Source organism: Anas platyrhynchos, chromosome 2, assembly GCF_047663525.1.
Source record: "Anas platyrhynchos isolate ZD024472 breed Pekin duck chromosome 2, IASCAAS_PekinDuck_T2T, whole genome shotgun sequence".
In the NCBI taxonomy this organism is placed as follows: domain Eukaryota; kingdom Metazoa; phylum Chordata; class Aves; order Anseriformes; family Anatidae; genus Anas; species Anas platyrhynchos.
Window position 1 is genome coordinate 49,258,369 of NC_092588.1, and position 16,267 is coordinate 49,274,635.

General features: G+C 38.7%; 1 protein-coding gene and 1 long non-coding RNA gene across 3 annotated transcripts in view; one reads left to right on the forward strand and one right to left on the reverse strand.

Annotated features, from left to right (window-relative positions):
• The window catches only part of GNAL (G protein subunit alpha L), a 196,982-nt gene that overhangs the window by 154,549 nt on the left and 26,166 nt on the right, over positions 1-16,267 (reverse strand). The gene's annotated exons all lie outside the window — the stretch shown is intronic.
• Positions 11,426-15,607, forward strand: LOC140001708 (uncharacterized). Of its 2 annotated transcripts, none has more exons than XR_011807198.1 (2): positions 11,426-14,533; positions 15,360-15,607. It is a non-coding gene; the product is annotated as an uncharacterized lncRNA (long non-coding RNA). The 2 variants fall into 2 exon arrangements; XR_011807197.1 differs by having other exon boundaries at positions 11,426-14,442.

Consider the following 16,267-nt stretch of genomic DNA (forward strand, 5'->3'; position numbering starts at 1 on the left):
AGAAATAAACATAGAAGCATAGAATCATTAAAGTTGGACAAGACCTCCAAGACAAGTGGCCTTTGCTTGTACATGGGTCTTGCTGCAGCTGTACCGCACAGCTGATTTACACCTGTGCACAAAAATGCCTGGGATTTCTCCATTTATTGCAGCCTGCATAATAGCTTGAGCAAGCTTCCCACAGTTTGGAAATCCTTGGGGAATACTCAGAGACGGTTTTATGCCCAAAATGTTGTTAAAGACGGGGATGAATGTGCAGTTGTTGCAAGTGGAGTGGGAAGCTGAAGGCTCCTCCACCAGCACTGTTGACAGCAGCAGCGAAGCGCATGAAGTCTGGAAATTCCTCATCCATCCCTTAGCCCATTTCATCCCCTAGGCATAATTTCTATATGGGGAAGAATTGGAGAAAGATGACAATACCAGGCATGTTAACATAATTACAGAGCAAAGCCTTCAGCCGTAGAGAAAGCAATTACTGCCTGACCATCCAGCCCCAGAACACACGCAGAGGACAGATGAAATGTCTGCTGCAGTGAACAGGGCCTCACATTATCCCTGAAGTGATTTAGAACCCCTCAGAGGATCAGCAGCTGCCAAAAATCTATTCTTAGATATCTGAAAAAGTTACAGCATATTTGAAGATGGGATACTTTTTCTAGTTCATAAACATCATTTTTATTTTAGAGGAGAGTTACATAAAGTGCATTATTGTAAGCCATATTTAGTAAACCTCTAAGGAAGAGATGCAAATCCATTCCATCATATACCAAAACATTTTTTTAATAAAATCAGTTTGAAAAACATAAAGGTACAGTCTAAACAAATTCTTAACGCTGTTTTCTGGCGGGCTGGCCCGTACAGAATTCAACCCTTCCTCTGAAATGCATAAACAACGTCTCCCACCACACGCCAAAATAAAGAGTGGGGTGAAGGCAGACGGACGATGACACTTAAAGGATTCCACTACATCCCTCACATGCTTCATGGTACCCTTTAATGTTTGAAATGTGCTATAAAACCAGGTACAGCCATAGTATTTTTGGATTACAGGGACATCATACTAACGTCCCTACAAGGCAAGTTACAACACAGTTCCAATCCTCATTTGAAACTTCTAGGCACCAACACAACCGAGATTTACAGCAAATGAAATGGAGAAAACAAAAGGTGCATATCAACAATGGTAGTGCAAAAAGTCATCTTCGATAGCTTAAGCCTCAGATGCGAGCAAAACCTACTGAAAGAAGAATTTCTTCAAGAGCATTTTATTTTTGAAGCCAATGAAATTTGGGTGATGTTGCTTGTGTTGTAGCACACTGTGTAAAACAGGTTAGGAAACACACTCCAAGAAAAATTACTACTCATCTACGGATTACAGTAACAGGAAATCAAATTATATAGACAATTTGGCCAAGGAAAGGTTGTCACGTCAGAGCACTTGGCAGGACTGTCTTGGCACGCGGCTGATGTGCAATTCTCCCTATGTGCCTTCCCTAGCCAGGGAAAGAGGGAAATTTCCCTGAGGACAATACAGAGCAGGTAGGAGGGTGATGACCTGGGGACAAAGGAAAACTGAATTCCAGAGCTGAAACATGCATTGCTTTGAGGCATCCTAGGAAGAACGGTCCTATGGTGGAGAGAGTTACATCCCATTTAAAGAGCCCAGAATTGGGCAGTGATTACTTTATTGATAATTATGTGAAACTAGCTCTGAATTTAATACATTTATCGTAGTTTTTCTTGAGATGTACATCTATGCAGTATTTTACTAATTTCTTTTTCTTGTCTTGCTGAAGTACTGGTTCAAACATCTGCCACAGGTGGCCCTCAATACACACTTCTCCATATTTAATATTCAAGTTCTTTCTTTCCTAGACAGTTTACTATCAGGCTTTTTATAAAAAGTACTTGCACAACTTGAGGTGAGTATATTTTGAAGATTAACTATGTCTATTCTGGGTATTAAAAGAACTCCTGAAGTCTATTGTATTTTGATGCTGTAGAGAAACAGTGATGGAAAACCCCCCAAAATAATGTATTTTAGAAGAATTTAAACTTACTTGATCTCACAAATGCAAAATATCTTAAACATAGATAGCTATCTTAAATTTGAGATGGAAATATTTGGTATTGTGATAACACTATATTCAAAAATGAGAATATTTAAATACTGTGAAATACTTAAAACAGTCTGCCAGTTTTAATTCCCTTTTAGAAGAGAGATTCGTTGTGGTGGCAAAGTAATTTTTTTTTGGACAGAAAATCAGATAAACAGTGGATTCCAAATAATCCAAACACAGTTGCTTATTTTGCCATAAATGCCTAAATACTTCTGATTTCTTAAAATCTCTGGATTTTAATTGTAAAGGGTTGTAAGAACAGATAAGTTATGTGATTAGTAAGAAGTCTATGCTTATTAGGTTTGCTGAGGAACTCATTCTCTAGAGTTCTGGCACACTTGCTTCACTTCAGACTTTGGTTCAAGCAAAACATAATTTTCACCAAGTTATTCATTGTGGTCAGGAAAAATAACTAGAAAGAACTTGTAGTATTATCCATTTTAAGGAGTTTAGCATGTTTCTGTATTAATTTAGTCTGTCCTTTTCAGGCTCCCTTGTTACCATATGCTGAATACATTAAAAACCTATTACACATACTCAGTATTTCCTCGTTGTGGTATTTTTGACATAATTATAGCTTTTTTAAAAATAGGCAAAAACATGTTTAGAGTATTTCCACAAATTAACAGAAAACAAAAAAGACCCACACCTCTTCTAAAGCCTCAGGATCTTGCAAAAATATTACAGTAAGCAAGGACAGAAGCCTTTCTCAGACTGCAAGCCCCTTCAAGGCAGACATCAACACTGTAAATGCAGTCTGAAATGAAATACATTTTAAAGGTATAACTCAGAACTATAACCATTCTGGATTTGACTTTATTTTTTAATTGTTTTCAGTCTAGAGCTGGAGTGCTAGTGTAGCTTGTATGAATTCATATGTAACATCTTACTATATAAGTACATTTTGTATTATATTCAGGAATCCAAACACTAATGTTTTTTAAAAAAAGAATCAGTTTCTATTTTGAAAGTGGTAAGTGATGTGGCAGGAAAGAGAAAAAACTCAAAAATTTAAATAAGGTCATATTCTGGGCAACCTATTAGTGTTACGCAAGATCAGCACTGATCCATTTGCAGTAAGAATGCTCATTTATTGTTTCCCAGGTTAGAAGAGTACTACGTATGCATGAACCTACAGGTTTAACAACTTTTTTTTTTTTTGAAAATTCAGTAAGAATTTGTAATGGATGTTTTCTAAAAGTGTGTTATGTTAAAAACAAACAACAAAAAGCATGTATTAGTAGTTGCCTGCAGACAAAAGTTCAGATTACAAGTGTTCATAGGCCTCATAGATATTTAAAATGGAAACTCTTGATAAAAATGCCTAAAGCTACCACGTATACACCTGGTCATATCTGATACCCAGAATCTCAAGATTTGGCCCTGCTAGAGAGGGATCTTACTACAACTTCGGACGTGGTCTAAGTTGTTATCTAATGCGGACTCTGGACTTCAGTCCTCTGAATGGCACTTCAGTGCTCTGCATTATCAGTCGGAGAGAAGCAGGTTTGCAAGGAATATGGAGATAAAAGAAACATTTCTGAGTTCTTAAGATGCTTAAAGTAGCAGCTAGGAACAGACCCCTCACTGTTGTTTCATTAAACAAGTCCACCCATAAAGCACAGCATTGCTTAGTTATAGAAGATACCTTGCATCTTGTTTGTGCTTAAATGTGTGGACGTTAGGTCAGAGGTTGGACTCGATGTTCTTGAGGTCTCTTCCAACCTTAAAATTCTGTGATTCTGTGATTCTGTGACTGTTTCAATTTCTAGAATCTCAAAACAAGACTGAAAGCTTGAGTCGTATTAGGCAAGGCTCTTTTTGTTTTTCCCTTCTGCTGGCATGAACCAGTGGCATATCAAAAATGTTCTGAACAAGTATATTTGCAAGACATACACAGAAGGTGAAGGAAGAAGTGCCCCTAAGGAAAGAAAAAAAAAAGTACCCCCAAAAGAAAAAAATCCACATAAAACCACCTACAGGGACAATTCAGAATGGAAGGTTAGGCAGAATTGGGTGGTGCTTCCAGGAGCAGAGATCTGCAAGACAAGACTAAAGCCACCGGCTCACGCAGCCACAGGAAACCATTACACAGGGAGCTAGCTTAGTAGAGTCCAGAGTATGCTAGAAGAGCTCGCCTGCCTCCACCAGCCATAAAAGTGACATACTGATCTATGGGAAACGTGTCAGAAAAGAGCAAAAGTCACAGCTCTCAGTTGTTCCAGGAAGAAAGGCAAGGCTGAGGGCAGCACTGGCGGCTGAGGCTCCTGCGAGAGCAGGAAACGCGACCGTGAACTTGTGAGCAGCACACACAGCTGGGTACCTGGAGCAAGGCAAGAAACCACAAACAGCAGTACGTTGGACATTTATATTCTGAGCAAATCTTCTGCGTACTCGTGAAATACTTCTTTGAAAGACAAAATTAGAAGGCTGAACTCCAGTTATGCACCGAGTATAATTTAGAAAGGAAAGTGAAATTCCCCATGGTCCCCTCCCAGGTTAGGAATACTGAGACAGAATTAGTCTCACACATATACAAAGAACATAAAGTAAACAAATGAACAGCTTTGCCGCCTTTCAAAACTCACTGGTATCTCGACACAGATAAGGATCCCTATCACAGATGCATTTTTTTTTTTCTCCCAGAACTTTCCTCATCTCTCACAAAGTGCTTTGTAGAAGCTTGATAGTATAAAATAATTCAAGCTCATTGCAAACTGGTGGGCCTATTTGCAATAAACACTATTCCAGTGGAACTTTTCACTTCTATCCTGCAGTTACTTGTGACCAGCCCCCTTATAATTTCTTTAATACGCAAGTCAAAAATAGAGAGCCATGATGTCAAGAAGTCAAACCACCATTTACAAAGCAATTGGATATTTTAGGTAACACTCAAGTGGTTGTGCTAGTTACCGGCCACTATCCCACCTGTTAATAGAATATATAAATCCATCACTTTTCCTGGAATGTTGGAATAAAGATTTTAAAAAGAAAGGGGAAAATTCAGCTATTAGGTGGAGACCGGATTCCTTTAAAGTATTTTACAGGAATTACCAACGAGATGGAGTTTTCACAAATCAATACTGGAGAAGTCTCTCAGAATAATGTCCAAAAACTGTAGGATATATAAAAAAAACCTTACATGTGAAGAAAGACTGAAAGAATTGTATTTAACACAGAAGAGATTAACCTGAGAGAAGTATGAAACACTTTTTTAAGATGCAGGAGACTACTGCAAAGAAGATACTGATCAACTCAGCCAGAGAGAACAGGAATTACTCAACTTAATTTGTAGCAAGAGAGAGTTCAGTGGACACTGGAAGAAGATTTAATTACAAGAATCAAATAAGCAGTGCAACTAGTTAATTCAGGAGGTCACAATCTTCTGCAATGGGAAATTTTAAAGCACAAGTTAGATACACGTCTGTCCAGTAGAGCTTATATACACCTATTTATCAGGGAAATGTCTATCTGAAAAAGTCTTCTCCAGTCCCATGTTTTTATGATTTTAAGGCACACCTTATTTTACCCTAAATCCAACCGCTGCAAATCAAATGTGTTTGTGTAGCATACTTTGAATTTTATAATAGTACATGGAATGTATCAACAAAATGGAACTTTTCAACAGTTATTCAGGACAGCCCATTATTAAATCTGCATTGCTCCAACAACAAACCTGATCTTTCTTTTGATTTGATGGATGTAAGCTCAGGGTTCAAGTTTATTATTATTATTTTAAATAATGATAAACACATGAAATTTTCCAAGACCAAACTTCCCTGCAGGCAGGAAGTTGGGTACATGGTTATGCATTCACTTTCATGGCTTTAAACAGCTCAACTGCAGTTCCTATATTAAAGAGGATATGCAGGCTGTCAGCATCACTGAGAAGTTACAGTTTGACATCTCAGCCCAAATACAGTCTCTCTTTCTGAATCCAGATTTCCTAAGAACATTGTATCAAACACATTCATCACCGAACTATAAAAACAATTTTGAAAATGTTGGTGAACTGCTTAATTGTAGACATTGAAAACCAACTCCTAAAACTTCTTACAATCCCTAGTCTATCAACAAAACTATATTAATGCTGAGGCTTTTTGTTTCCTCTTAAATGTGTCATGTATTAAAAATCATTAAACATACCATTTTGCTGCAAAAGCGGCATAACTAATTGAGAATCGTATGTAACTATCTACCTAAGTTTTATAGAAAAGTACATACACTTCAGCAGTTCAAAGTGTCATAGATGATAGCAGCCGTGTAACGCTGGATTGTTCCACTCATATGTTTGTGTACAATTACAGATCTTAAAAAAAATATACTTGCGCCTTTATTAAAAATAAATAAATAAATCAACACTATGCACATCTCATGACTCTTAAGTACAAGGTATATCAGCATGATAAACTAAAGAAAAGAGGTATACTTGCCTGAAATCAAACAGGACAGTAAAGAGAAGTTTAAATAATTATCTTTTAATTGACTACAAAAATGTTAGTTCAAGGAAGAACCTGCATGCTTACAAAATTGAAGACTTCCACAACAAGAAACTGCTTGGCAATATTTGCACCAGACTCTTCCTTTTGTAGTCAACCATAAGATGAATTTTTTAATTCTATACCTTTAGATTGGCAGTGGAGAGGAGGATATCCTCTTCAGAGGAGAGAGGAGATATTCCTTACTTAGGCTGCAACTTTCTCTACCAATGCAATAACTGAAGCTGTACCTTTAGTAAATCCTAATTCATTTTTTGACTTGTTCATGGTGAAAACTTTAATTAATTTATTTGCAGCCTTAAATTCTGAGGGACTCATAAACATTAGTTTCACATTTGGGATCAAAGGTGCAGTAGCTGTATTGTGACAGTTTCTCATACCTTTCTTATACAGAAGAAAGCCTGCTATGACAGCAGAGATTGTTTCGTTGAATTGCATCAGTTTAGAGTAAAATTCTACCTTTGGCACAAAGAAGAACACCCGGGCACCTCAAAGAAAAAAAGGTCTGTGGATATATCAGCAGCAGTGTGTCCAAGCTTGCCTATTAATAAAACTATTTGACAACTTCCATTGTAAGACCCTGCTTGCTTTCAACTGCTTGCGACTTAGCCAAATGTTAGCTACTGCGATTAAATTTTCTGTGCTGGGAATCATGTCAGACTGAACTGTTTGGAAAATTTAGGCAAAACAGGTCAGTCATTTCCGTGAACAGAGAGGAAAGTATATTGCTTTGTCTGATTTAATATGTTCAGATGACATCTGAAAAACAAACAAAAAGCCCATGAACATCACAATCTACTCCTGCAAGCTTTGAGACAGAATTTGGAAGTCCACAGGGCAATGTAAACTCTAGGACAACACATCTGCCAACCAAGTGAAAATCTCCCAGAATTAGTCAGTTTTCCAAGACTTTTCCATTGGAAGTGGAGTCAAGAAGGAGAAGAATGCCACACGTGTTTGGTACATGCTCATTCTCCCTTCCTGTAACACTCCAATCCACAAGGAACTCTTTATTCCCAAAGCTTCAGTTGCCCTTGATTTGAGACCATGGAAATCTAGAATGGAGATATGCTCCCAGTGTCTCCCGTGCAAGGTTCAAGCATGGTGCAACTAGAAGCAGCACTGTCAAAATGCAAAATGGGAGCAGGGTCTGCTAAAAGAGAAGCTACTGGGACTTCAACCAGCTGAAGAGGTTAGAGGGAACCTAGAATTGGTAACTGTGGAGGACAGACTGACTACGCATGATGAAATGCCTGAAAACCTGGCCACAGAGAGGAAACAAATTTGTACCTCAAGGGGACTGGGACTAAGGAAAAAATGAGATGAAATGAATCTGGCAAACTATGGAACTGAGACTGATGAGCACCTTGACAACCACAGAACATCCTCTCAGAAAGGTTCTGTGAAAATGTAATTATTTGTGACATCCATAGATCAACAAATCACAGAATATCCCAAGTTGGAAAGGACCCCCAAGGTTCATCAAAGTCCAACTGCTACTGTATGCTGTGTAGGTACAGACATTGTAATGATGGAATGATGGAGGTTAGGGAAGTGGAACCAGATTGTACTTTGGTCACGCTGACATGACTGCACCTGAGATCAGTATGGGAGAGAAATAAGACTGAAATATCATCAAGCTGGGAAAGAAGTAGAGGAAGATGTGATAATGGAGGAATCATGTGGAAGTGCCTGTGGTCACTGCAGTCTACCCCAGCAGACTCCCACATTGCTGCGACTCAGCACTCCTCTACAGCTAACACCAGGTGTCTTTTCCCCAGCCCCAAATGCTGATCTGCATGAAAGATAACATGCCACCTCTAACATGGTTTCTTTTCTTATTTCAAATGTCATAGGATGCACAGTAGATCCAGAACCTTTTTGATGGCCCGTGCCTCAATCATAGGAAAGATAATCTGGTATGTCTCCTAGGTTTGTCTTAAAAAGGAGCACCATGAACAAGAAAAACAGCTGGCAAGCCATATACAAAAAACATTAAGATGCAGAAGCTATGCTTCTAAACTAAGGGTACCAGTGCAACATTAATTCTCTCTTCACCATCATCCCTCAAGTATCTGTTTTATGACGCAACCTCCAATTAAATGACAACATGCTGGTTTTCCCAGGCGGTTTCCTTCCTCATGCTAAGCACACAACTGACTTCCTCTGGGAACGAACAAGTGCTACACGGCAAGGGACACTTGTTTCTAGGGCTCTCCACTCCTCTCTTGCAAAGCTGTAGTGAATGAGTTCATGAACTGCAAAAGTAGTTAGAGCAATTGAACATTTATTAAAAACAAAACAGAACATAAAACACAACTTCTCTCTTCTAATGTCACAGGGTTTCTCTGTGAATTTTGGCAAGTAGTTTAAACCAAGCATTCATCTCATGGCTTTTCTTATTTTCCAGATGCTAGACTTGGCACCCAAGTCATTAATATCATAGAATCACAGAATATCCCCAGTTGGAAGGGATCCACAAGGATCATCGAGTCTAACTCCCAGCACCATGCAGGTCTACCCAAAATTTGGTACATGTGACTAAGTGCACAGTCCAAAGGCTTCTTGAACTCCGACAGGCTTGGTGCAGTGAGCACTTCCCTGGGGAGCCTGCTCCAGTGTGCGACAACCCTCTCGGTGAAGAACCTCTTTCTGATGTCCAGCCTCAACCTCCCCTGCCTCAGCTTGACACCATTCCCACAGGTCCTATCGCTGGTGACTAAAGAGAAGAGATCAGCGCCTGCCCCTCCACTCCCCCCTCATGAGGGAGCTGTAGACCGCGATGAGGTCTCCCCTCAGCCTCCTCTTTTCCAGGCTGAACAGGCCCAGTGACCTCAGCCGCTCCTCGTATGTCTTCCCCTCTAGGCCCTTCACCATCTTTGTAGCCCTTCTCTGGACAACTGGTATATATACTGATATACTGCTATCAAGCTCTCAGTACCTAAAGCATAGCATAAAATTCAAAGTGCTTACCAGAAAACAAAGAAACAAGTTTGAGGTGCCCTAAAATAGATAAATACCCCTCTCACCACCACAAAAAAAAAAAAAAAAAAAAAAACAGAAACACAACCAACCAAAAAAAAATACCTACGGATGAAAACCAGTTGACGATGAGAAGAGGGATTTTCTAAAGGCTCAGACTCCAGATAGCTATGCTCCTTGGATTTCATCTTGACAAACATTACACAAATTAATTTATCAGTACTTGCAAAATCCACACACCTGGTGGTGAGAGCTGCATGAACCTTCAGAACTACAATTCAGTTTTCAAAGCCTTGTTTGAATGGTTTATAGCATTGCACCCAAGCCTTGCAGCCAGGAAGGGCATGTGACACCTTTCCTCACTGTGCAGGTAAGATTACTGTGTATGTTCATTGCCTCTGACCTGTGAAGTCTGTGCAAACAGTGCTGTGTAAAGCCAGAGAAGAGCTCCTCCTACGTCAGCCTCCTTCACGCCAGTGATCTCCTGTGAAAGAGGATGCCTGAAGAAGAGACTGGCAGAATCACAGCCATTTAGGCAGCTTGTAAGGAGCTGCCTATTAACAGGGCAGCCAGAAGTGCATTCACCAGCAGGCTTGCAGGCTACAGGCTGCTTATCCCAATAAATAAAAGAGGTGGCCTTCCGAATATCAACAAGAAAACAACAACAACAACAACAAAATAGTTTTTACATGTCTTACAAAATAGTTTTTACATGTCTTAAATGTGCACCCCGCGTCCTGTGCTCACAACATTAACAGTTATGAATGATCTACCACTTCACTTCTGCTCTACAAAAAGTGAGAACGTGTCACCGACTTCAATTGGCAAACAGGAAAATGAGTTAGGAAGAGCTTCTCCCTGCCCTGAATATTCACAGTAGTGTACCGGCACTCTTCTGGTAGAGAAGTTCAGCCTTCAGTTCCAGAGAGGTGTTTCTCATGCTCGTGTTCTAAAAAGCTGACTTCTGAGAAGAGAACATTTTCACTTATTTCTGTTCATGAAAGTTAAGTTCTTCATGCAAAAATGATTAAAGAAAGACTTCAAGGATATTAAGCTGTTAACTGACATGTGAGTTATGACAGCCTATATAAACTTCTTCTAAAGCAATCTTTGGGAATTGTTAAAACACATTTCCAACATTTGACAAAAATAGCTTTCAGACCAGTGATATTTGCTGAAATACATGCAAATCTACTGCATTAATATTATGAAACAAAGAACCCAAACCCAGGAGCTCTGATATCCTAGACACAAATCACACGATTCCCAGTCCACAGAATAAATTCAACAGTCTACCCTGCAAACCCTAACTGTAATCCAATCTACACCATTGGACACCAAGAAGTGACATAAGGTCAGATCCCAGGATATGAAAATTTTATTTTCCCTTCTCTCTTCAGTGTTTTTGTACAGCGATTTCCAAAGCGCTTGAAAGTAAGTGCATGTGATGCTTTGTGAATTCTAAAGCATTTAATGAAACATTACAGAAGCATTCAGAATGACAAGTTAAGTAACCTTAACTTAAAGCAGACCTTCAGCTATGGCACACCAAAAATATATTTGCCTTTTGAAACAGCTTGATTTACCATTTGAAAAACATTATTTAAAAATGGGTGCAGTGCTAGGTCAGGAGATAACTTTCAATGATACTGAAGTACACAGCTCTAGCATTCACTTTCATTTGCCTTCTTCCATCCTCATTTGAGTTCACATTCTACTAAAGAAGCTAAAAATGAGATCTGTAGTGTGGGGGCTACTTTGCAGCTGCATGAACATTTCTGTCCTGCTTTTCCTACGCTACACCTGTCCATTTCCCAGAAATTTCCCATGTTTCCAACAATGCAGACAAACATGGCACAGTATACGAAAACAGCTCTGGTGTTCAAAAATGGCTACCAGAAAGACATCTAGGAACACAATATATGAACCTGATTTTTCCTTGATTTTTTGGTGAAAGGGAAGATCCACTGGAAATAAAATGAAGTAAAAACATTATTTTTTGTAGGAAATCTATTGAAAACCAGCGGTGTCTTTTGATGAAGATGGGTCACTGTAACCAATGGCTCACCCTTGCACTGAGCTTTCAAGGTACTCTAAGAAGAACCAAGGTACAACAGGTGGCTTAAGTATTTTATTTATTAGGTAATGTTCTAATATCCTTGGCCATCAGCTCCCAAAGTACTGTTGTCAAGGTTCATCATACCCTGTAAAACAACAACCAATCCTCTCTCAGAGCTTTTTTATTTTTTTTGCTTTTTTTTTTTTTTTTTTTTTTGATATTGACTACTTAAAAAGTACTGGATTAAAAATTAAAAGATCTAGTATTTTTTAATCTGGAGTTATTTTCTTTAAACGCATTTTAAGACAAAAGAATGCTTGAGTTCATTCCAAGTCACATTAATAAAAACATTAAAGTAGAACAGTTTTCCCGCACCCAGGATAAGTAATTGTGGATCACAAGTTCAGGAGTTCATGACTTAAATCCTCTTTTGGATGCGAAGACCAACATTTCATCATGTTTCCTTCTTAACTCCTTACTATTCCCTTATGGAATTCACAGTCTAAGCAAGAATGAACTTTGGCTCTGATGAAAATAAATCTGTCTCATTAAAAAACACACATTAACCCCAGCTATTAACTTGGAGAACTATTGGCAATTTCTCCCTTGCAAAATATGACCAAAAAGTTTTATCTCATTCATTCTCTATATAAATTATTATTTTTAAAGTGGCAATCTGCAATACTAAGAAGATGTACCTGTCACAGTAGAAAGGTATAACAAAGATAAATTTCCTTCCTTTTGAACAGGTCTATTAGCCATGACCACACATTCAAAAACTGATAAAAATACAGCGCTTGACATATTACACATTTACATAGTGCCCTGTTGACAACATGATAACTTCCAAAAAAGCAAAAGCTTGCCATCATAATATTTACTTTCATTTTATTTACATAAGAGATTTTTAAGAGTTTCAGGCACTTTTTCAAAATATGGTAACAGATAAGCACTCAAAATGTGTGCCTCATAAACAGAAAATTTGCCACCATATCACAAACTTGACATTGCTCTGAGACTTTATTTTCAAACCTTAAATTTAGTAACAATGCCAGTAATATTTTTCTCATGTAATTCATGCACTTTCACATATTCTGAAAATGCACAACCATTCATTAAAAATTGCAATACTAATTTGTGGCAGAGTTGAAATATTCTTGAGTGGCCAGTAAATCTTTCTTTCAGTAAAACATTAAAGCTTAATTACAGACCAGGACCAGGATTCCCAAGCCCTGGTGTATGTTGTGTAGTGCACCATAAGATAGGTTTCCAAGTGGTAGATGGTGGCTTAGTACAGGCAACAGCCGGTCTCCTGCTGGTGGCTTTCTTCTGACAGCGAGGCACCTCACAAAAGACATTTATGGAATCTCGATACAGATGACTTACTGCTGTTTTTTTTTTTTTTTTTTCCTTCTCTTTCTTTTTTTCCCTAGGCACTTACATACAGTCAAAAGTTATTAATTACCAAAGCATGGGAATAACTTTGCTGCCAGCGGCCCATCTTGAACTCTCTCAGGAAACTCGGGGTAGAAGGTGGAGCAGTCAATACAGCTGTCTAAGGCACCAGTTTCCTAGGGGGGTTACTCAGCAGTCCTCATTCACAGCCGTTTGCCAGGCTGCTTCAGGTCTCCCATGACCTTTTGCAAATCCACTTAATACCTACCCACGCATACTATTACGGCCAAGGTTGCTGCAATCTTTAAGCCTTCAGTTTTGCATCACTGGTGCAGGGCACTCCAGAACATAAAAATGATTTCAGGACCTTCTTGCAACATTTAAGTTATTCTTCTAATAGACCTACTTTTCCTTCAGCTGCAAGACTGTCGACAGGCTCACTAAGATTCGTTGTGCCAGTTTTCTTGCAGCAGCGAATGCCAAAAGATCCTAGAGATACAAACGAAAGCTGGCTCTGGAAATCCCTTTTTATATACCTGAGGTGGGCTGTGTTAGTGGAGAAAGGGAGGTAAGTTGGTATGGGAGTATATTTAAAAGAAGGGGGTGTATCAAGAAAAAAAGCACAACACCCTGCAGCTATGATAAGACACTGCCAAGATTTCAGGAAAGTGCATTTAACTGTCATTAAGTCTGGAAGGGAAGCTGATCTACAGTCTGAATTCCCATAGTGCTGGTTGAAGCCCTACCCCTGTTACGAAAAACACGCTGTGCTTGGCTGCACGGCAGATGAGGAAGACGTTGGGTAACACCTGCATTCACTGGAGTGGGTTTTAATGAAGAAAGGCTTTATGAATCGCATCTTTTTGCAAAGCATGGCTGTAAACAGGCTGTGGCACATACTATATTCTCCCGAAGGTCCTAAGTAGGCAGGATTTCATCTGATGAGTTGATTGAGGAGATTAGTTTGCTTAGGCACGTCATTAGAGTGAGTGTCACATTTCTTGCAAGTACAAGAAAAGGCCCAGGCTGCGGCAGAAAAAGGGCTCGCTTTACCAACACCGGCTGAGATGTCTATCAACTACAAGCAAATCAGAGGTTGCCAACCAGAATTTTTAAAAAATCATTTTTAGGCTGAAGAGATTTTTCAAGATACGGTCCACCTCCTTCTCGTTACGCTAAGAAATAGGAACAAAGCACGTACTTAGCATAACCCTGGGAAAAAGGCAAGACCAGCTTTTTTTCTTTTTTTTTTTTTTTAATATTAACTCTGTTGCTCTCAGTTCACTGCCAGCTCTAGCATCATTTTGTTTACTGTGAATTCTGGGTCCTTCGAGACCAAGAAAAGAAGCAAGCAAGCAAAAAACATGGCTGTCTTCTGCAACACCAGGTACTCCTTGGCCTTCTTGCTCTTCCCTGGGTCCTGGCTAAATCTGATCTGAGGGATTTTCTTAGTACCACAGCCCCACGACAAGAAGTCAGTAAGTGGGAAACGTTCCATTGCTGCTACCGTGATGAAGCTGAAGACAGATATAACAAATAATTGTAAAGGGGATTTTATGTTTTAAATTGTATAATATCTACCTTATGAAGGCGTTCTTACTGAAGATTGACAAGTGTGGGAAGTGTGAATTGTGCAAGTGTTCACAAATTATAAGGATCCAAAAAAAGTTGAAATGCATGTGTTATAATATTGGGGAGAGGGGAAGAGAGTGGAGGTGTCAAAAAAAAAAAAGAAAAGAAAAAAAGAAAAAAGGGAGGCATTTTGTGAAAAATTTACCTATCAAAATTAAAATGGTACTGCTTCTTCATTGAATTTCACATTTTGCCAAACCCCACCTCCAGCACTTTTCACGTATTTCTTTGAATGTACATTCCAGAGTCTCTTTAAAAATACCTTTTTATAACAAGCACTAATAGCAACTTCATGATTGCATAATAAAAATACAGCACTCTCATAACATGTACGGTTTATCTACCAAATTTATGTGAGGTCTATAGCCACATAATCAAATTAAAAATTAATTCACCTACCTCTCACTTTTTTTAGAAAGTGCAAAATCCTAGGAAATGCTAAACAAATAGCTATTATTAAAGTATATGACTCAACATTAATGAGAAACACAGACAGACTGACTGCTACAGTACTGTCATAACTGAAAAACACCGAAATATAACGTTTTTATGAACAGTGCATATCATCCCTTAAAAGGTAAAGCTTCTATATATTTAGATGGATTATTGAAATCACCCTGTTAGCTGATTATACTGATACAGCTTATACTCTCTTATGCTTTAATTCTGTAGAGCCTGTTCATAAGACCACCAAAATGGCTTACTACACAAAAAATGTTCAAGGTGAAAGAGCACAAAGGAAGCTGCATAGTTCAATAAACCTGTGCTCCGTCTCCAGCAAAGCACAGCGCTCATTTGTGAAAGGCACTGCTCCAAAATGAAACAGAAAGAACAGTCTGGAATTGAGAAGCTCTACTGCACGAAAACCAAAATGAAATTAAAAAAATAAATAAAAATAATAATAAAAAAAAAGAAGCTGATGTGTGTCAATTGTAAAAACAAGGAGACTGATGTGGAAGAAGAGGTCTGTAGAGGGAAGCTGCTGTGACCTCCCAAATCCAGAAAGGAGACGAGCAGTCTTCTAGATGCATTGATGGTTTTAAAAAGCCATTCTCTAAGATTTTTTTTTCCCCTTTTAACAGAAGTGCCGTGCCTTCAAAAACTCCTCAGTCACGGGTTAATAATCCTCTTTCTTCTATAAGGAACAAAGTCTCAAAATCTGGATGCAAGACAGACATGCTAAAAGCATCACAGTTTATATATCCAGCATTTAAACCCAGGGCCCTGTCAGAACGGGAGAAATGACCAATCCCTCTTGGAATCGAATGGATTACTGGAACTCATGAGGGAATGATTAACAAAAAGGAAGGGGAAAGGACATGAGCTCAGTGACTGTGACACAGATAACCTAAAACAGATTTCTTAACATTACGCTGTATTTTTTCGTCCTTTTATAAATGATGCAGATGAATGGCTTTTTAAGGATCCAGTTAAGTTTTTAAACAAAAGTTAATTTACTATATCCAATACCCTCATACATATACACCTTTTGTGCTTATACAAGCAAAATTTGTCAATGCAACTGAAGACAAAAAGACTCAATTCTGCAGCGAGACCACTCCCAGCTAATAAAAATACTT